Raw genomic sequence first — 19,685 nt, 5'->3', positions numbered from 1 at the left:
GTATTAGCGTGGTGTAGTAGCCTGGTTTAGTAGCATGGTGTAGTTGCGTGGTGTAGTAGAATGGTGTAGTAGCCTGGTATAGAAGCGTGGTGTAGTATCGGGGTGTAGTAGCGTTGTGTAGTAACGTGGTGTAGTAGCGTGGTGTAGTAGCGTGGTGTAGCAGCCTGGTGTAATAGCCTGGTGTAGTAGCGTGTTGTAGTAGTATGGTGTAGTATCCTGGTGTAGTTGCCTGGTGTAGTAGCCTTTTTTAGTAGCGTGGTGTAGTAGTATGGTGTAGTAGCCTAGTTTAGTAGCGTGGTGTAGTAGCATGGTGCAGTAGAGTGGTGTAGTACTATGGTGTAGTAGCCTGGTTTAGTAGCGTGGTGTAGTAGCGTTGTGTAATAGAGAGGTGTAGTAGAGAGGTGTAGTAGCCTGGTTTAGTAGCGTGGAGTAGTAGTATGGTTTAGTGGCGTGGTGTAGTAGCATGGTGTAGTTGCGTGATGTAGCAGTATGGTGTTGTAGCGTGGTGTATTATTATTGTGTAGTAGTGTGGTGTATTACTATTGTGTAGTAGTTTGGTGTAGTAGCGTGATGTAGTAGCATTGTGTAGTAGTATAGTGTAGTAGCTTGGTTTAGTAGCGTGGTGTTGAAGTATGGTGTAGTAGCGTGGTGTAGTAGTATGGTGTAGTAGCCTGGTTTAGTAGCGTGGTGTAGTAGCGTGGTGTAGTAGAGTGGTGTAGAAGAGTGTTGTACTAGCCTGGTTTAGTAGCGTGGTGTAGTATTATGGTTTAGTAGCGTGGTGTAGTAGCTTGGTGTAGTAGTATGGTTTAGTATCGTGGTGTTGTAGTGTGGTGTAGTAGTATGGTTTAGTATCGTGGTGTAGTAGCGTGGTGTAGTAGTATGGTTTAGTATCGTGGTGTAGAAGCATGGTGTAGTAGCGTGGTGTAGTAGTATGGTGGAGTAGCCTGGTTTAGTAGCGTGGTGTAGTAGCGCGGTGTAGTAGCGTGGTGTAGTAGCGTGTTGTAGGAGCTTGGTGTAGTAGCGTGGTGCAGTAGCCTGATGTAGTAGCCTGGTGTAGTGGCGTGGTGTAGTAGCCAGGTGTGGTAGCGTAGTGTAGTAGTGGGGTGTAGTAGCATGGTGTATTATCGTGGTGTAGTAGCCTGGTGTAGTGGCGTGGTATAATAGCCTGGTGTAGTAGCCTGGTTTAGTAGCGTGGTGTAGTAGCCTGGTGTAGTAGCCTGGTGTAGTAGCCTGGTGTAGTAACGTGGTGTAGTAGCCTGGTGTAGTAGCGTGGTGTAGTATCGTGGTGTAGTAGCTTGGTATAGTAGTCTGGTGTAGTAGTCTAGTGTAGTAGTCTGGTGTAGTAGCCTGTTGTAGCAACCTTGTGTTGTAGCCTGGTTTAGTAGCGTGGTGTAGTAGCATGGTGAAGTAGCGTGGTCTTGCAGCCTAGTATAGTAGTCAGGTGTAGCAGCGTGGTGTAGTAGCATGGTGTAGTAGAGTCGTGTAGTAGAGTGGTGAAGAAGCCTGGTGTAGTAGCGCGGTGTAGAAGCCTGGTATAATAGCGTGGTTTAATAGCGTGATGTAGTAGGGTGGTGCAGTAGTATGGTGTAGTAGCCTGGTTTAGTAGCGTGGTGTAGTAGCGTGGTGTAGTAGCGTGGTGTAGTAGCATGGTGTAGTAGTCTGGTGTTGTAGCCTGGTGTAGTGGCATGGTGTAGTAGCATGGTGTAGTAGCGTGGTGTAGTAGAGTGGTGTAGGAGCATGGGGTATTAGCGAGGTGTAGTTGCCTGGTGTAGTAGCGTGGTGTAGTAGCCTGGTGTAGTAGCCTGGTGTAGTAGCGTGGTTTAGTAGCGTGGTGTAGTAGTATGGTTTAGTAGCGTGGTGTAGTAGCGTGGTGTAGTAGCGTGATGTAGCAGTATGGTGTAGTAGCGTGGTGTATTTCTATTGTGTAGTAGTATGGTGTATTACTATTGTGTAGTAGTATGGTGTAGTAGCGTGATGTAGTAGTATTGTGTAGTAGTATAGTGTAGTAGCTTGGTTTAGTAGCGTGGTGTTGAAGTATTGTGTAGTAGCGTGGTGTAGTAGTATTGTGTAGTAGAGTGGTGTACTAGCCTGGTTTAGTAGGGTGGTGTAGTAGGATGGTTTAGTAGCGTGGTGTAGTAGCGAGGAGTAGTAGTATGGTTTAGTAGCGTGGTGTTGTAGTGTGGTGTAGTAGTATGGTTTAGTATCGTGGTGTAGTAGCATGGTGTAATAGCGTGGTGTAGTAGTTTGGTGGAGTAGCCTGGTTAAGTAGAGTGGTGTAGTAGCGTGGTGTAGTAGCGTGGTGTAGTAGCGTGGTGTAGGAGCTTGGTGTAGTAGCGTGGTGCAGTAGCCTGATGGAGTAGCCTGGTGTAGTAGCGTGGTGTAGAAGTATGGTGTAGTAGCGTGTTGTAGTAGTATTGTGTAGTAGCCTGGTTATGTAGCGTGGTGTAGTAGCGTGGTGTAGAGAGTGGTGTAGTAGAGTGGTGTAGTAGCCTGGATTAGTAGCGTGGTGTAGTAGTATGCTTTAGTAGCGTTGTGTAGTAGCGTGGTGTAGAAGTATGGTTTAGTAACGTGGTGTAGTAGCGTGGTGTAGTAGTATGATTTAGTATTGTGGTGTAGTAGTATGATTTAGTATTGTGGTGTAGTAGCGTGGTGTAGTATTATATTGTAGTAGCCTGGTTTAGTAGCGTTCTGTAGTAGCCTTGTGTAGTAGCGTTGTGTACTAGCGTGGTGTAGTAGCCAGGTGTAGTAGCGTGGTTTAGTTGCGTGGTGTAGTAGCATGGTGTATTAGCGTGGTGTAGTAGTTTGGTTTAGTAGTCTGGTTTAGTAGCGTGGTGTAGTAGCCTGGTGTAGTATTGTGGTGTAGTAGCATTGTGTAGTAGCGTGGTGTAGTAGCGTGGTGTAGTAGCGTGGTATAGTAGTCTGGTGTAGTAGTCTGGTGTAGTAGTCTGGTGTAGTAGCCTGGTGTAGTAGCGTTGTATAGCAGCCTGGTGTTGTAGCCTGGTTTAGTAGCGTGGTGTAATAGCATGGTGAAGTAGCTTGTTATAGTAGTCTGGTGTAGTAGTCTGGTGTAGTAGTCTAGTGTAGTATCTTGGTATAGTAGTCTGGTGTAGTAGTCTGGTGTAGTAGTCTGGTGTAGTAGCGATGTGTAGCAGCCTGGCGTAGTAGCCTAGTGTAGCAGCGTGGGGTAGTAGAGTGGTGTAGTAGAGTGGTGTAGTAGAGTGGTGTAGAATCCTGGAGTAGTAGCGTGGTGTAGAAGCCTGGTATAGTAGCGTGGTGTAGTAGCGTAGTGTAGTAGCGTGGTGTAGTAGCGTGGTGGAGTAGCGTGGTGTAAAAGCGTGATGTAGTAGAGTGTTTTATTAGAGTGGTGTAGAAGCCTGGTGTAGTAGCGGGGTGTAGTAGCGTGGTGTAGTAGCCTGGAGTAGTAGCCTGGTGTAGTAGCCTGGTATAGTAGCGTGGTGTAGTAGCCTGGTGTTGTATCCTGGTGTAGTAGCGTGGTGTAGTATCGGGGTGTAGTAGCGTTGTGTAGTAATGTGGTGTAGTAGCGTGGTGTAGTAGCGTGGTGTAGCAGCCTGGTGTAGTAGCCTGGTGTAGTAGCATGTTGTAGTAGCATGGTGTAGTATCCTGGTGTAGTTGCCTGGTGTAGTAGCCTGGTTTAGTAGCGTGGTGTAGTAGTATGGTGTAGTAGCCTAGTTTAGTAGCGTGGTATAGTAGCATGGTGCAGTAGAGTGGTGTAGTACTATGGTGTAGTAGCCTAATCTAGTAGCGTGGTGTAGTAGCGTGGTGTAGTAGTGTGGTGTAGTGGTGAGGTGTAGTAGCCTGGTTTAGTAGCATGGTGTATTAGTATGGTTTAGTAGCGTGGTGTAGTAGCGTGATGTAGCAGTATGGTGTAGTAGTATGGTGTATTACTATTGTGTAGTAATATGGTGTAGTAGCGTGGTGTAGTAGTATGGTGTAGTAGCCTGGTTTAGTAGCGTGGTGTAGTAGCGTGGTGTAGTAGAGTGGTGTAGTAGAGTGGTGTACTAGCCTGGTTTAGTAGCGTGGTGTAGTAGTATGGTTTAGTAGCGTGGTGTAGTAGCGTGGTGTAGTAGTATGGTTTAGTAGCGTGGTGTTGTAGTGTGGTGTAGTAGTATGGTTTAGTATCGTGGTGTAGTAGCGTGGTGTAGTAGTATGGTTTAGTATCGTGGTGTAGTAGCATGGTGTAGTAGCGTGGTGTAGTAGTATGGTGGAGTAGCCTGGTTTAGTAGCGTGGTGTAGTAGCGTGCCGTAGAAGCATGGTGTAATAGCGTGGTGTAGTAGCGTGTTGTAGTGGCGTGGTTTAGTAGCATGGTGCAGTAGCCTGATGTACTAGCCCGGTGTTATAGCCTGGTGTAGTGGCGTTGTGTAGTAGCCAGGTGTAGTAGCATAGTGTAGTTGCGTGGTGTAGTAGCATGGTGTATTAGCGTGGTGTAGTAGCCTGGTGTAGTAGCGTGGTGTAGTAGCCTGGTGTATTAGCCTGGTTTAGTAGCGTAGTGTTGTATCCTGGTGTAGTAGCCTGGTGTACTAAAGTGGTGTAGTAGCGTGGTGTAGTAGCGTGGTGTAGTAGCGTGGTGTAGTAGCGTTATGTAGTAGCGTGGTGTAGTAGCTTGGTATAGTAGTCTGGTGTAGCATCCTTATGTTGTAGCCTGGTTTAGTAGCGTAGTGTAGTAGCATGGTGAAGTAGCGTGGTGTAGCAGCCTGGTGTAGTAGCCAGGTGTAGCAGCGTGGTAAAGTAGCATGCTGTAGTAGAGTGGTGTAGAATCCTGGTGTAGTAGCGCGGTGTAGAAGCGTGGTATAATAGCGTGGTATAGTAGCGTGGTGTAGTAGCGTGGTGTAGTAGTATGATGTAGTAGCCTGGTATAGTAGCGTGGTGTAGTAGCGTGGTGTAGTAGCGTGGTGTAGTAGCAAGGTTTAGTAGCCTGGTGCAGTAGCCTGGTGTAGTAGCCTGGTGTAGTAGCGTGGTGTAGTAGCGTGGTGTAGTAGCGTGGTGTATTAGCCTGGTGTAGTAGCGTGGTGTAGTAGCGTGGTGTAGTATCGGGTTGTAGTAGTTTTGTGTTGTAACGTGGTGTAGATGCGTGGTGTAGTAGCGTGGTGTAGCAGCCTGGTGTAGTAGCCTGGTGTAGTAGCGTGGTGTAGTAGCGTGATGTAGCAGTATGGTGTAGTAGCGTGGTGTATTACTATTGTGTAGTAGTATGGTGTATTACTATTGTGTAGTAGTGTGGTGTAGTAGCGTGATGTAGTAGTATTGTGTAGTAGTATAGTGTAGTAGTTTGGTTTAGTAGCGTGGTGTTGAAGTATTGTGTAGTAGCGTGGTGTAGTAGTATGGTGTAGTAGAGTGGTGTAGTAGTATGGTTTAGTAGCGTGGTGTAGTAGCGTGGTGTAGTAAAGTGGTGTACAAGAGTGGTGTAGTAGTATAGTTTAGTAGCGTTGTGTAGTAGAGTGGTGTAGTAGTATGGTTTAGTAGCGTAGTGTAGTAGCGTGGTGTAGTAGTATTATTTAGTATTGTTGTGTAGTAGTATAATTTAGTATCGTGGTGTTGTAGCGTTGTGTAGTAGCGTGGTGTAGTATGATGGTGTTGTAGCGTTCTGTAGTAGCGTGGTGTGGTAGCGTGATGTAGTAGCGTGGTGTAGTAGCGTGGTGTAATAGCGTGGTGTAGGAGCTTGGTGTAGTCGCGTGGTGTAGTAGCCTGGTACAGTAGCCTGGTGTAGTCGCCTGGTGTAGTGGCGTGGTGTAGTAGCCAGGTGTAGTAGCGTGGTGTAGTAGCGTGGTGTAGTAGCATGGTATATTAGCGAGGTGTAGTAGCCTGGTTTAGTAGCCTGGTTTAGTAGCGTGGTGTAGTAGCTGGGTGTAGTAGTCTGGTGTAGTAGCGTGGTGTAGTAGCTTGGTATAGTAGTCTGGTGTAGTAGTCTGGTGTAGTAGTTTGGTGTAGTAGTCTGGTGTAGTAGTCTGGTGTAGTAGCCTGATGTAGTAGCGTTGTGTAGCAGCCTGGTGTTGTAGCCTGGTTTAGTAGCGTGGTGTAGTAGCATGGTGTAGTATCTTGGTATAGTAGTCTGGTGTAGTAGTCTGGTGTAGTAACTTGGTATAGTAGTCTGGTGTAGTAGTCTGGTGTAGTAGTCTGGTGTAGTAGTCTGGTGTAGTAGCGTGGTGTATCAGCCTGGCCTGGTGTAGTAGCCTGGTTTAGTAGCGTGGGGTAGTAGCGTGGGGTAGCAGAGTGGTGTAGTAGTCTGGCGTAGTAGTCTGGTATAGTAGTCTGGTGTAGTAGTCTGGTGTAGTAGTCTGGTGTAGTAGCGTGGTGTAGCAGCCTGGTGTAGTAGCCTGGTGTAGCAGGGTGGGGTAGTAGCGTGGTGTAAAAGCCTGGTATAGTAGCGTGGTGTAGTAGCTTAGTGTATTAGCGTGGTGTAGTAGCGTGGTGGAGTAGCGTGGTGTAGAAGCGTTGTGAAGTAGAGTGGTGTAGTAGAGTGGTGTAGAAGCCTGGTGTAGTAGCGTGGTGTAGTAGTATGGTTTAGTAGCGTGGTGTAGTAGCGTGGTGTAGTAGCGTGATGTAGCAGTATGGCGTAGTAGCGTGGTGTATTACTATTGTGTAGTAGTATGGAGTATTACTATTGTGTAGTAGTATGGTGTAGTAGCGTGATGTAGTAGTATTGTGTAGTAGTATAGTGTAGTAGCTTGGTTTAGTAGCGTGGTGTTGAAGTATTGTGTAGTAGCGTGGTGTAGTAGTATTGTGTAGTAGAGTGGTGTACTAGCCTCGTTTAGTAGCGTGGTGTAGTAGGATGGTTTAGTAGCGTGGGGTAGTAGCGTGGTGTAGTAGTATGGTTTAGTAGCGTGGTGTTGTAGTGTGGTGTAGTAGCATAGTTTAGTATCGTGGTGTAGTAGCATGGTGTAGTAGCGTGGTGTAGTAGTTTGGTGGAGTAGATTGGTTAAGTAGAGTGGTGTAGTACCGTGGTGTAGTAGCATGGTGTAGTAGGGTGGTGTAGGAGCTTGGTGTAGTAGCGTGGTGCAGTAGCCTGATGGAGTAGCCTGGTGTAGTAGCGTGGTGTAGAAGAATGGTTTAGTAGCGTGTTGTAGTAGTATTGTGTAGTTGCCAGGTTTAGTAGTGTGGTGTAGTAGCCTGGTGTAGTAGCGTGGTGTAGTAGCGTGGTGTAGTAGCATGGTGTATTAGCATTGTGTAGTAGCCAGGTTTAGTAGCGTGGTGTAGTAGCGTGGTGTAGTAGCGTGGTGTATTAGCCTGGTGTAGTAGCGTGGTGTAGTAGCGTTGTGTAGTATCGGGGTGCAGTAGCGTTGTGTTGTAACGTGGTGTAGGTGCGTGGTGTAGTAGCGTGGTGTAGTAGCGTGATGTAGCAGTATGGTGTAGTAGAGTGGTGTAGAATCCTGGAGTAGTAGCGTGGTGTAGAAGCCTGGTATAGAAGCATGGTGCAGTAGCATGGTGTAGTAGCTTGGTATAAAAGTCTGGTGTAGTAGTCTGGTGTAGAATTCTGGTGTAGTAGCTTGGTATAGTAGTCTGGTGTAGTAGTCTGGTGTGGTAGTCTGGTGTAGTTGTCTGGTGTAGTAGCGTGGTGTTGCAGCCTGGTGTAGTAGCCTTGTGTAGCAGCGTGGGGTAGTAGCGTAGTGGAGTAGAGTGGTGTAGTAGAGTGGTGTAGAATCCTGGAGTAGTAGCGTGGTGTAGAAGCCTGGTATAGTAGCGTGGTGTAGTTGCTTAGTGTAGTAGCGTGGTGTAGAAGCGTGGTGGAGTAGCGTGGTTTAGAAGCGTGGTGTAGTAGAGTGTTGTAGTAGAGTGGTGTATAAACCTGGTGTAGTAGCGTGGTGTAGTAGCGTGGCGTAGTAGCCTGGTGTAGTAGCATGGTGTAGTAGCGTGGTGTAGTAGCGTGCTGTAGTTGCGAGGTGTAGTAACGTGGTGTAGTAGCTTGGTGTAGTAGTCTGGCGTAGTAGTCTGGTGTAGTAGTCTGGTGTAGTAGCCTGGTGTAGTAGCGTTGTGCAGCAGCCTGGTGTAGTAGCCTGGTGTAGTGGCGTAGTGTAGTAGCGTGGTGTAGTAGAGTGGTGTAGTAGAGTGGTGTAAAAGCCTAGGTTAGTAGCATGGTGTAGTAGCGTGGTGGAGTAGCGTGGTATTGTATTGTGGTGGAGTAGAGTGGTGTAGAAGCGTGGTGTAGTAGAGTGGTGTAGTAGAGTGGTGTAGAAGCCTGGTGTAGTTGCGTGGTGTAGTAGCCTGGTGTAGTAGCCTGGTGTAGTAGCCTGGTGTAGTAGCGTGGGGTAGTAGTCTGGTATAGTAGCCTTTTGTATTAGGCTAGTGTAGTAGCATGGTGTAGTAGCGTGGAGTAGTAGCCTGATGAAGTAGCCTGGTTTAGTAGCGTGGAGTAGAAGCGGTGTGTAGTAGCGTGGTGTAGTAGCGTGGTGTAGTAGCATGGTGTATTAGCGTGGTGTAGTAGCCTGGTTTAGTAGCATGGTGTAGTTGCGTGGTGTAGTAGAATAATGTAGTAGCCTGGTATAGAAGCGTGGTGTAGTATCGGGGTGTAGTAGCGTTGTGTAGTAACGTGGTGTAGTAGCGTGGTGTAGTAGCGTGGTGTAGCAGCCTGGTGTAATAGCCTGGTGTAGTAGCGTGTTATAGTAGTATGGTGTAGTATCCTGGTGTAGTTGCCTGGTGTAGTAGCCTTTTTTAGTAGCGTGGTGTAGTAGTATGGTGTAGTAGCCTAGTTTAGTAGCGTGGTGTAGTAGCATGGTGCAGTAGAGTGGTGTAGTACTATGGTGTAGTAGCCTGGTTTAGTAGCGTGGTGTAGTAGCGTTGTGTAATAGAGAGGTGTAGTAGAGAGGTGTAGTAGCCTGGTTTAGTAGCGTGGAGTAGTAGTATGGTTTAGTGGCGTGGTGTAGTAGCATGGTGTAGTTGCGTGATGTAGCAGTATGGTGTTGTAGCGTGGTGTATTATTATTGTGTAGTAGTGTGGTGTATTACTATTGTGTAGTAGTTTGGTGTAGTAGCGTGATGTAGTAGCATTGTGTAGTAGTATAGTGTAGTAGCTTGGTTTAGTAGCGTGGTGTTGAAGTATGGTGTAGTAGCGTGGTGTAGTAGTATGGTGTAGTAGCCTGGTTTAGTAGCGTGGTGTAGTAGCGTGGTGTAGTAGAGTGGTGTAGAAGAGTGTTGTACTAGCCTGGTTTAGTAGCGTGGTGTAGTATTATGGTTTAGTAGCGTGGTGTAGTAGTGTGGTGTAGTAGTATGGTTTAGTATCGTGGTGTAGTAGCGTGGTGTAGTAGTATGGTTTAGTATCGTGGTGTAGAAGCATGGTGTAGTAGCGTGGTGTAGTAGTATGGTGGAGTAGCCTGGTTTAGTAGCGTGGTGTAGTAGCGCGGTGTAGTAGCGTGGTGTAGTAGCGTGTTGTAGGAGCTTGGTGTAGTAGCGTGGTGCAGTAGCCTGATGTAGTAGCCTGGTGTAGTGGCGTGGTGTAGTAGCCAGGTGTGGTAGCGTAGTGTAGTAGTGGGGTGTAGTAGCATGGTGTATTATCGTGGTGTAGTAGCCTGGTGTAGTGGCGTGGTATAATAGCCTGGTGTAGTAGCCTGGTTTAGTAGCGTGGTGTAGTAGCCTGGTGTAGTAGCCTGGTGTAGTAGCCTGGTGTAGTAACGTGGTGTAGTAGCCTGGTGTAGTAGCGTGGTGTAGTATCGTGGTGTAGTAGCTTGGTATAGTAGTCTGGTGTAGTAGTCTAGTGTAGTAGTCTGGTGTAGTAGCCTGTTGTAGCAACCTTGTGTTGTAGCCTGGTTTAGTAGCGTGGTGTAGTAGCATGGTGAAGTAGCGTGGTCTTGCAGCCTAGTATAGTAGTCAGGTGTAGCAGCGTGGTGTAGTAGCATGGTGTAGTAGAGTCGTGTAGTAGAGTGGTGAAGAAGCCTGGTGTAGTAGCGCGGTGTAGAAGCCTGGTATAATAGCGTGGTTTAATAGCGTGATGTAGTAGGGTGGTGCAGTAGTATGGTGTAGTAGCCTGGTTTAGTAGCGTGGTGTAGTAGCGTGGTGTAGTAGCGTGGTGTAGTAGCATGGTGTAGTAGTCTGGTGTTGTAGCCTGGTGTAGTGGCATGGTGTAGTAGCATGGTGTAGTAGCGTGGTGTAGTAGAGTGGTGTAGGAGCATGGGGTATTAGCGAGGTGTAGTTGCCTGGTGTAGTAGCGTGGTGTAGTAGCCTGGTGTAGTAGCCTGGTGTAGTAGCGTGGTGTAGTAGCGTGGTGTAGCAGCCTGGTGTAGTTCCCTGGTGTAGTAGCCTTTTTTAGTAGCTTGGTGTAGCAGTATGGTGTAGTAGCCTAGTTTAGTAGCGTGGTGTTGTAGCATGGTACAGTAGAGTGGTGTCGTAATATGGTGTAGTAGCCTGGTTTAGTTGCGTGGTGTAGTAGCGTGGTGTAATAGAGAGGTGTAGTAGAGAGGTGTAGTAGCCTGGTTTAGTAGCGTGGTGCAGTAGTATGGTTTAGTAGCGTGGTGTAGTAGCGTGGTGTAGTAGCGTGATGTAGCAGTATGGTGTAGTAGCGTGGTGTATTTCTATTGTGTAGTAGTATGGTGTATTACTATTGTGTAGTAGTATGGTGTAGTAGCGTGATGTAGTAGTATTGTGTAGTAGTATAGTGTAGTAGCTTGGTTTAGTAGCGTGGTGTTGAAGTATTGTGTAGTAGCGTGGTGTAGTAGTATTGTGTAGTAGAGTGGTGTACTAGCCTGGTTTAGTAGGGTGGTGTAGTAGGATGGTTTAGTAGCGTGGTGTAGTAGCGAGGAGTAGTAGTATGGTTTAGTAGCGTGGTGTTGTAGTGTGGTGTAGTAGTATGGTTTAGTATCGTGGTGTAGTAGCATGGTGTAATAGCGTGGTGTAGTAGTTTGGTGGAGTAGCCTGGTTAAGTAGAGTGGTGTAGTAGCGTGGTGTAGTAGCGTGGTGTAGTAGCGTGGTGTAGGAGCTTGGTGTAGTAGCGTGGTGCAGTAGCCTGATGGAGTAGCCTGGTGTAGTAGCGTGGTGTAGAAGTATGGTGTAGTAGCGTGTTGTAGTAGTATTGTGTAGTAGCCTGGTTATGTAGCGTGGTGTAGTAGCGTGGTGTAGAGAGTGGTGTAGTAGAGTGGTGTAGTAGCCTGGATTAGTAGCGTGGTGTAGTAGTATGCTTTAGTAGCGTTGTGTAGTAGCGTGGTGTAGAAGTATGGTTTAGTAACGTGGTGTAGTAGCGTGGTGTAGTAGTATGATTTAGTATTGTGGTGTAGTAGTATGATTTAGTATCGTGGTGTAGTAGCGTGGTGTAGTATTATATTGTAGTAGCCTGGTTTAGTAGCGTTCTGTAGTAGCCTTGTGTAGTAGCGTTGTGTACTAGCGTGGTGTAGTAGCCAGGTGTAGTAGCGTGGTTTAGTTGCGTGGTGTAGTAGCATGGTGTATTAGCGTGGTGTAGTAGTTTGGTTTAGTAGTCTGGTTTAGTAGCGTGGTGTAGTAGCCTGGTGTAGTATTGTGGTGTAGTAGCATTGTGTAGTAGCGTGGTGTAGTAGCGTGGTGTAGTAGCGTGGTATAGTAGTCTGGTGTAGTAGTCTGGTGTAGTAGTCTGGTGTAGTAGTCTGGTGTAGTAGTCTGGTGTAGTAGCCTGGTGTAGTAGCGTTGTATAGCAGCCTGGTGTTGTAGCCTGGTGTTGTAGCCTGGTTTAGTAGCGTGGTGTAATAGCATGGTGTAGTAGCTTGTTATAGTAGTCTGGTGTAGTAGTCTGGTGTAGTAGTCTAGTGTAGTAGCTTGGTATAGTAGTCTGGTGTAGTAGTCTGGTGTAGTAGCGATGTGTAGCAGCCTGGCGTAGTAGCCTAGTGTAGCAGCGTGGGGTAGTAGAGTGGTGTAGTAGAGTGGTGTAGTAGAGTGGTGTAGAATCCTGGAGTAGTAGCGTGGTGTAGAAGCCTGGTATAGTAGCGTGGTGTAGTAGCGTAGTGTAGTAGCGTGGTGTAGTAGCGTGGTGGAGTAGCGTGGTGTAAAAGCGTGATGTAGTAGAGTGTTTTATTAGAGTGGTGTAGAAGCCTGGTGTAGTAGCGGGGTGTAGTAGCGTGGTGTAGTAGCCTGGAGTAGTAGCCTGGTGTAGTAGCCTGGTATAGTAGCGTGGTGTAGTAGCCTGGTGTAGTATCCTGGTGTAGTAGCGTGGTGTAGTATCGGGGTGTAGTAGCGTTGTGTAGTAATGTGGTGTAGTAGCGTGGTGTAGTAGCGTGGTGTAGCAGCCTGGTGTAGTAGCGTTGTGTAGTAATGTGGTGTAGTAGCGTGGTGTAGTAGCGTGGTGTAGCAGCCTGGTGTAGTTGCCTGGTGTAGTAGCATGTTGTAGTAGCATGGTGTAGTATCCTGGTGTAGTTGCCTGGTGTAGTAGCCTGGTTTAGTAGCGTGGTGTAGTAGTATGGTGTAGTAGCCTAGTTTAGTAGCATGGTATAGTAGCATGGTGCAGTAGAGTGGTGTAGTACTATGGTGTAGTAGCCTAATCTAGTATCGTGGTGTAGTAGCGTGGTGTAGTAGTGTGGTGTAGTGGTGAGGTGTAGTAGCCTGGTTTAGTAGCATGGTGTATTAGTATGGTTTAGTAGCGTGGTGTAGTAGCGTGATGTAGCAGTATGGTGTAGTAGTATGGTGTATTACTATTGTGTAGTAATATGGTGTAGTAGCGTGGTGTAGTAGTATGGTGTAGTAGCCTGGTTTAGTAGCGTGGTGTAGTAGCGTGGTGTAGTAGAGTGGTGTAGTAGAGTGGTGTACTAGCCTGGTTTAGTAGCGTGGTGTAGTAGTATGGTTTAGTAGCGTGGTGTAGTAGCGTGGTGTAGTAGTATGGTTTAGTAGCGTGGTGTTGTAGTGTGGTGTAGTAGTATGGTTTAGTATCGTGGTGTAGTAGCGTGGTGTAGTAGTATGGTTTAGTATCGTGGTGTAGTAGCATGGTGTAGTAGCGTGGTGTAGTAGTATGGTGGAGTAGCCTGGTTTAGTAGCGTGGTGTAGTAGCGTGCCGTAGAAGCGTGGTGTAGTAGCGTGGTGTAGTAGCGTGGTGTAGTGGCGTGGTTTAGTAGCATGGTGCAGTAGCCTGATGTACTAGCCCGGTGTTATAGCCTGGTGTAGTGGCGTTGTGTAGTAGCCAGGTGTAGTAGCGTAGTATAGTTGCGTGGTGTAGTAGCATGGTGTATTAGCGTGGTGTAGTAGCCTGGTGTAGTAGCGTGGTGTAGTAGCCTGGTGTATTAGCCTGGTTTAGTAGCGTAGTGTTGTATCCTGGTGTAGTAGCCTGGTGTACTAAAGTGGTGTAGTAGCGTGGTGTAGTAGCGTGGTGTAGTAGCGTGGTGTAGTAGTGTTATGTAGTAGCGTGGTGTAGTAGCTTGGTATAGTAGTCTGGTGTAGCATCCTTATGTTGTAGCCTGGTTTAGTAGCGTAGTGTAGTAGCATGGTGAAGTAGCGTGGTGTAGCAGCCTGGTGTAGTAGCCAGGTGTAGCAGCGTGGTAAAGTAGCATGCTGTAGTAGAGTGGTGTAGAATCCTGGTGTAGTAGCGCTGTGTAGAAGCGTGGTATAATAGCGTGGTATAGTAGCGTGGTGTAGTAGCGTGGTGTAGTAGTATGATGTAGTAGCCTGGTTTAGTAGCGTGGTGTAGTAGCGTGGTGTAGTAGCGTGGTGTAGTAGCAAGGTGTAGTAGCCTGGTGCAGTAGCCTGGTGTAGTAGCCTGGTGTAGTAGCGTGGTGTAGTAGCGTGGTGTAGTAGCGTTGTGTATTAGCCTGGTGTAGTAGCGTGGTGTAGTAGCGTGGTGTAGTATCGGGTTGTAGTAGTTTTGTGTTGTAACGTGGTGTAGATGCGTGGTGTAGTAGCGTGGTGTAGCAGCCTGGTGTAGTAGCCTGGTGTAGTAGCGTGGTGTAGTAGCGTGATGTAGCAGTATGGTGTAGTAGCGTGGTGTGTTACTATTGTGTAGTAGTATGGTGTATTACTATTGTGTAGTAGTGTGGTGTAGTAGCGTGATGTAGTAGTATTGTGTAGTAGTATATTGTAGTAGTTTGGTTTAGTAGCGTGGTGTTGAAGTATTGTGTAGTAGCGTGGTGTAGTAGTATGGTTTAGTAGCGTGGTGTAGTAGCGTGGTGTTGTAGTATGGTTTAGTAGCGTGGTGTTGTAGTATGGTGTAGTAGTATGGTTCAGTATCGTGGTGTAGTAGCGTGGTGTAGTAGTATGGTTTAGTATGCAGGCGATGAGTCACAATAACGTGGCTGAAGTATGTTGACCAGTATGTTGATCAAGTATGTTTATCAAGACAATCGACTTGAGAATGGTCCTGGACGGACCGAAACTTCGTCGTCCCTTCAACTTCTAGTGTGTGGTGTGGTCAACATGGTTTAGTATCGTGGTGTAGTAGCGTGGTGTAGTAGCGTGGTGTAGTTGTATTGTGGAGTAGCCTGGTTTAGTAGCGTGGTGTAGTAGCGTGCTGTAGTATCGTGGTGTAGTATCGTGGTGTATTAGCGTGGTGTAGTAGCGTGGTGTAGTAGCGTGGTGTAGTAGCGTGGTATAGTAGCGTGGTGTACGAGCTTGGTGTAGTAGCATGGTGCAGTAGCCTGATGTAGTAGCCTGGTGTAGTACCCTGGTGTAGTGGCGGGGTGTAGTAGCCAGGTGTAGTAGCGTAGTGTAGTAGCGTAGTGCAGTAGCATGGTGTATTAGCGTGGTGTAGCAGCCTGGTGTAGTAGCGTGGTGTAGTAGCCTGGTGTAGTAGCCTGGTTTAGTAGCGTGGTGTAGCAGCCTGGTGTAGTAGCCAGGTGTAGCAGCGTGGTGTAGTAGCATGCTGTAGTAGAGTGGTGTAGTAGAGTGGTGTAGAAGCCTGGTGTAGTAGCGCGGTGTAGTAGCCTGGTATAATAGCGTTGTTTAGTTGCGTGGTGTAGTAGCGTGGTGTAGTAGCATGGTGTAGTAGTCTGGTTTAGTAGCGTGGTGTAGTAGCGTGGTGTAGTAGCGTGATGTAGTAGCATGGTGTAGTAGCCTGGTGTAGTAGCCTGGTGTAGTGGCATGGTGTAGTAGCATGGTGTAGTTGCGTGGTGTAGTAGAGTGGTGTAGGAGCATGGTGTATTAGCGAGGTGTAGTAGCGTGGTGTAGTAGCGTGGTGTAGTAGCATGGTGTAGTAGCGTATTGTAGGAGACTGGTGTAGTAGCATGGTGTAGTAGCGTGGAGTAATAGCGTATTGTAGGAGACTGGTGTAGTAGCGTGGTGTAGTAGCGTGGTGTAGTAGCATGGTGTAGAAGCGTGGTGTAGTAGCGTGGTGTTGTAGCTTGGTGTAGTAGTCTGGTGCAGTAGTCTGGTGTAGTAGTCTTGTGTAGTAGCCTGGTGTAGCAGCGTGGGGAAGTAATGTGGTGTAGTAGAGTGGTGTAGAAGCCTGGTCTAGTAGCGTGATGTAGAAGCCTGGTATAGTAGCGTGGTGTAGCAGCATAGTGTAGTAGCGTGGTGTAGTAGTATGGTGTAGTAGCCTGGTTTAGTAGCGTGGTGTAGTAGTGTGATGTAGTAGCATAGTGTAGTAGCGTGGTGTAGTAGCTTGATGTAGTAGTCTGGCATAGTAGTCTGGTGTAGTAGTCTGGTGTAGTAGTCTGGTGAAGTTGCTTGGTGTAGTAGCGTTGTGTAGCAACCTGGTGTAGTAGCCTGGTTTAGTAGCGTGGTGTAGTGGCGTGGTGTAGTAGCTTGGTGTAGCAGCCTGGTGTAGTAGCGTGGTGTAGTAGCGTGGTGTAGTAGAGTGGTGTAGTAGAGTGGTGAAGAAGCCTGGTTTAGTAGCATGGTGTAGTAGCGTCGTGTAGAAGCCTGGTATAGTAGCGTGGTGTAGTAGCATGGTGTATTAGCGTTGTGTAGTAGCCTGGTTTAGTAGCGTGGTGTAGTAGCGTGGTGTAGTAACCTGGAGTAGTAGTCTGGTGTAGTAGCCTGGTGTAGTAGCGTGGTGTAATATCGGGGTGTAGTAGCGTTGTGTAGTAACGTGGTGTAGTAGCGTGGTGTAGTAGCGTGGTGTAGCAGCCTGGTGTAGTAGCCTGGTCTAGTACCGTGTTGTAGTAGTATGGTGTAGTATCCAGGTTTAGTTGCCTGGTGTTGTTGCCTTTTTTAGTAGCGTGGTGTGGTAGTATGGTGTAGTAGCCTAGCTTAGTAGCTTGGTGTAGTAGCATCGTGCAGTAGAGTGGTGTAGTACTATGGTGTACTATCCTGGATTAGTAGCGTGGTGTAGTAGCGTGGTGTAGTAGTATGATTTAGTAGCGTGGTGTAGTAGCGTGATGTAGCATTATGGTGTAGTAGCGTTGTGTATTACTATTGTGTAGTTGAATGGTGTATTACGATTGTGTAGTAGTATGGTGTAGTAGAGTGATGTAGTAGTATTTTGTAGTAGTATAGTGTAGTAGCTTGGTTTAGTAGCGTGGTGTTGAAGTATGGTGTAGTAGCGTGGTGCAGTAGTATGGTGTAGTAGCCAGGTTTAGTAGCGTGGTGTAGTAGCGTGGTGTAGTAGAGTGGTGTAGTAGAGTGGTGTACTAGCCTGGTTTAGTAGTGTGGTGTAGTAGTATGGTTTAGAAGCGTGGTGTAGTAGCGTGGTGTAGTAGTATGGTTTAGTAGCGTGGTGTTGTAGTGTGGTGTAGTAGTATGGTTTAGTATCGTGGTGTTGTAGCGTGGTGTAGTAGTATGTTGGAGTAGCCTGGTTTAGTAGCGTGGTGTAGTATCATGCTGTAGTAGCGTGGTGTAGTAGCCTGATGTAGTGGCGTGGTGTAGTAGCATGGTATAAAAGCGTGGTGTAGTAGCGTGGTGTTGTAGCTTGGTGTAACAGTCTGGTGTAGTAGTCTGGTGTAGTAGTCTGGTGTAGTAGTCTGGTGTAGTAGCCTGGTGTAGCAGCGTGGGGAAGTAATGTGGTGGAGTAGAGTGGTGTAGTAGAGTGATGTAGAAGCCTGGTGTAGTAGCGTGGTGTAGAAGGCTGGTATAGTAGCGTGGTGTAGTAGCGTGGTGTAGTAGCGTGGTGTAGTAGTATAGTGTAGTAGCCTGGTTTAGTAGCGTGGTGTAGTAGCGTGCAATAGTAGCGTGGTGTAGTAGCGTGGTGTAGTATCTTGGTGTAGTAGTCTGGCGTAAAAGTCTGGTGTAGTAGTCTGGTGTAGTAGTCTGGTGTAGTAGCTTGGTGTAGTAGCGTTGTGTAGCAGCCTGGTGTAGTAGTATGATTTAGTAGCGTGGTGTAGTAGCGTGGTGTAGTAGTATGGTTTAGTAGCGTGGCGTTGTTGTGTGGTGTAATAGTATGGTTTAGTATCGTGGTGTAGTAGCGTGGAGTAGTAGTATGGTTTAGTATCGTGGTGTAGTAGCATGGTGTAGTAGCGTGGTGTAGTAGCGTTCGGTAGTAGCGTGGTGTAGTAGCGTGGTGTAGTAGCGTGGTGTAGGAGCTTGGTGTAGTAGCGTGGTGCAGAAGCCTGATGTAGAAGCATGGTGTAGTAGCCTGGTGTAGTGGCGTGGTGTGTAGCCAGGTGTAGTAGCGTAGTGTAGTTGCGTGGTGTAGTAGCATGGTGTTTTAGCGTGGTGTAGTAGCCTGGTGTAGTAGCGTGGTGTAGGAGCCTGGTGTAGTAGCCTGGTTTAGTAGTGTGGTGTTGTTGCCTGGTGTAGTAGCCTGGTGTAGTAGCGTGGTGTAGTAGCGTGGTGTAGTAGTCTGGTGTAGTAGCGTGGTGTAGTAGCGTGGTGTAGTAGCGTTATGTAGTAGCGTGTTGTAGTAGCTGGGTATAGTAGTCTGGTGTAGTCGTCTAGTGTAGTAGTCTGGTGTAGTAGCCTGGTGTAGCAGCCTTGTGTTGTAGCCGTGTTTAGTAGCGTGGTGTAGTCTCATGGTGAAGTAGCGTGGTGTAGCAGCCTGGTGTAGTAGCCAGGTGTAGCAGCGTGGTGTAGTAACGTGGTGTAGTATCATGGTGTATTAGCCTGGTTTAGTAGCGTAGTGTAGTAGCGTGGTGTAGTAGTATGGTGTAGTAGCCTGGTTTAGTAGCGTGGTGTAGTAGCATGGTGAAGTAGCGTGGTCTTGCAGCCTAGTATAGTAGCCAGGTGTAGCAGCGTGGTGTAGTAGCATGGTGTAGTAGAGTCGTGTAGTAGAGTGATGAAGAAGCCTGGTGAAGTAGCGCGGTGTAGAAGCCTGGTATAATAGCGTGGTTTAATAGCGTAGTGTAGTAGGGTGGTGTAGTAGTATGGTGTAGTAGCCTGGTTTAGTAGCGTGGTGTAGTAGCGTGGTGTAGTAGCGTGGTGTAGTAGCATGGTGTAGTTGTCTGGTGTTGTAGCCTGGTGTAGTGGCATGGTGTAGTAGCATGGTGTAGTAGCGTGGTGTAGTAGAGTGGTGTAGGAGCATGGGGTATTAGCGAGGTGTAGTTGCCTGGTGTAGTAGCGTGGTGTAGTAGCCTGGTGTAGTAGCGTGGTGTAGTAGCGTGGTGTAGCAGCCTGGTGTAGTTGCCTGGTGTAGTAGCCTTTTTTAGTAGCTTGGTTTAGCAGTATGGTGTAGTAGCCTAGTTTAGTTGCGTGGTGTTGTAGCATGGTACAGTAGAGTGGTGTCGTAATATGGTGTAGTAGCCTGGTTTAGTTGCGTGGTGTAGTAGCGTGGTGTAATAGAGAGGTGTAGTAGAGAGGTGTAGTAGCCTGGTTTAGTAGCGTGGTGTAGTAGTATGGTTTACTAGCGTGGTGTAGTAGCGTGGTGTAGTAGCGTGATGTAGCAGTATGGTGTAGTAGCGTGGTGTATTTCTATTGTGTAGTAGTATGGTGTATTACTATTCTGTAGTAGTATGGTGTAGTAGCGTGATGTAGTAGTATTGTGTAGTAGTATAGTGTAGTAGCTTGGTTTAGTAGCGTGGTGTTGAAGTATTGTGTAGTAGAGTGGTGTACTAGCCTGGTTTAGTAGCGTGGTGTAGTAGGATGGTTTAGTAGCGTGGTGTAGTAGCGTGGTGTAGAAGTATGGTTTAGTAGCGTGGTGTTGTAGTGTGGTGTAGTAGTATGGTTTAGTATCGTGGTGTAGTAGCATGGTGTAATAGCGTGGTGTAGTAGTTTGGTGGAGTAGCCTGGTTAAGTAGAGTGGTGTAGTAGCGTGGTGTAGTAGCGTGGTGCAGTAGCGTGGTGTAGGAGCTTGGTGTAGTAGCGTGGTGCAGTAGCCTGATGGAGTAGCCTGGTGTAGTAGCGTGGTGTAGAAGTATGGTGTAGTAGCGTGTTGTAGTAGTATTGTGTAGTAGCCTGGTTTAGTAGCGTGGTGTAGTAGCGGGGTGTAGAGAGTGGTGTAGTAGAGTGGTGTAGTAGCCTGGATTAGTAGCGTGGTGTAGTAGTATGCTTTAGTAGCGTTGTGTAGTAGCGTGGTGTAGCAGTATGGTTTAGTAACGTGGTGTAGTAGCGTGGTGTAGTAGTATGATTTAGTATTGTGGTGTAGTAGTATTATTTAGTATCGTGGTGTAGTAGCGTGGTGTAGTATTATATTGTAGTAGCCTGGTTTAGTAGCGTTCTGTAGTAGCCTTGTGTAGTAGCGTTGTGTACTAGCGTGGTGTAGTAGCCAGGTGTAGTAGCGTGGTTTAGTTGCGTGGTGTAGTAGCATGGTGTATTAGCGTGGTGTAGTAGTTTGGTTTAGTAGTCTGGTTTAGTAGCGTGGTGTAGTAGCCTGGTGTAGTAGCGTGGTGTAGTAGCATTGTGTAGTAGCGTGGTGTAGTAGCGTGGTGTAGTAGCGTGGTATAGTAGTCTGGTGTAGTAGTCTGGTGTAGTAGTCTGGTGTCGTAGTCTGG

This window comes from Procambarus clarkii, chromosome 34 (genome assembly GCF_040958095.1).
Source record: "Procambarus clarkii isolate CNS0578487 chromosome 34, FALCON_Pclarkii_2.0, whole genome shotgun sequence".
NCBI lineage: Eukaryota > Metazoa > Arthropoda > Malacostraca > Decapoda > Cambaridae > Procambarus > Procambarus clarkii.
This window is presented reverse-complemented; position numbering follows the sequence as displayed.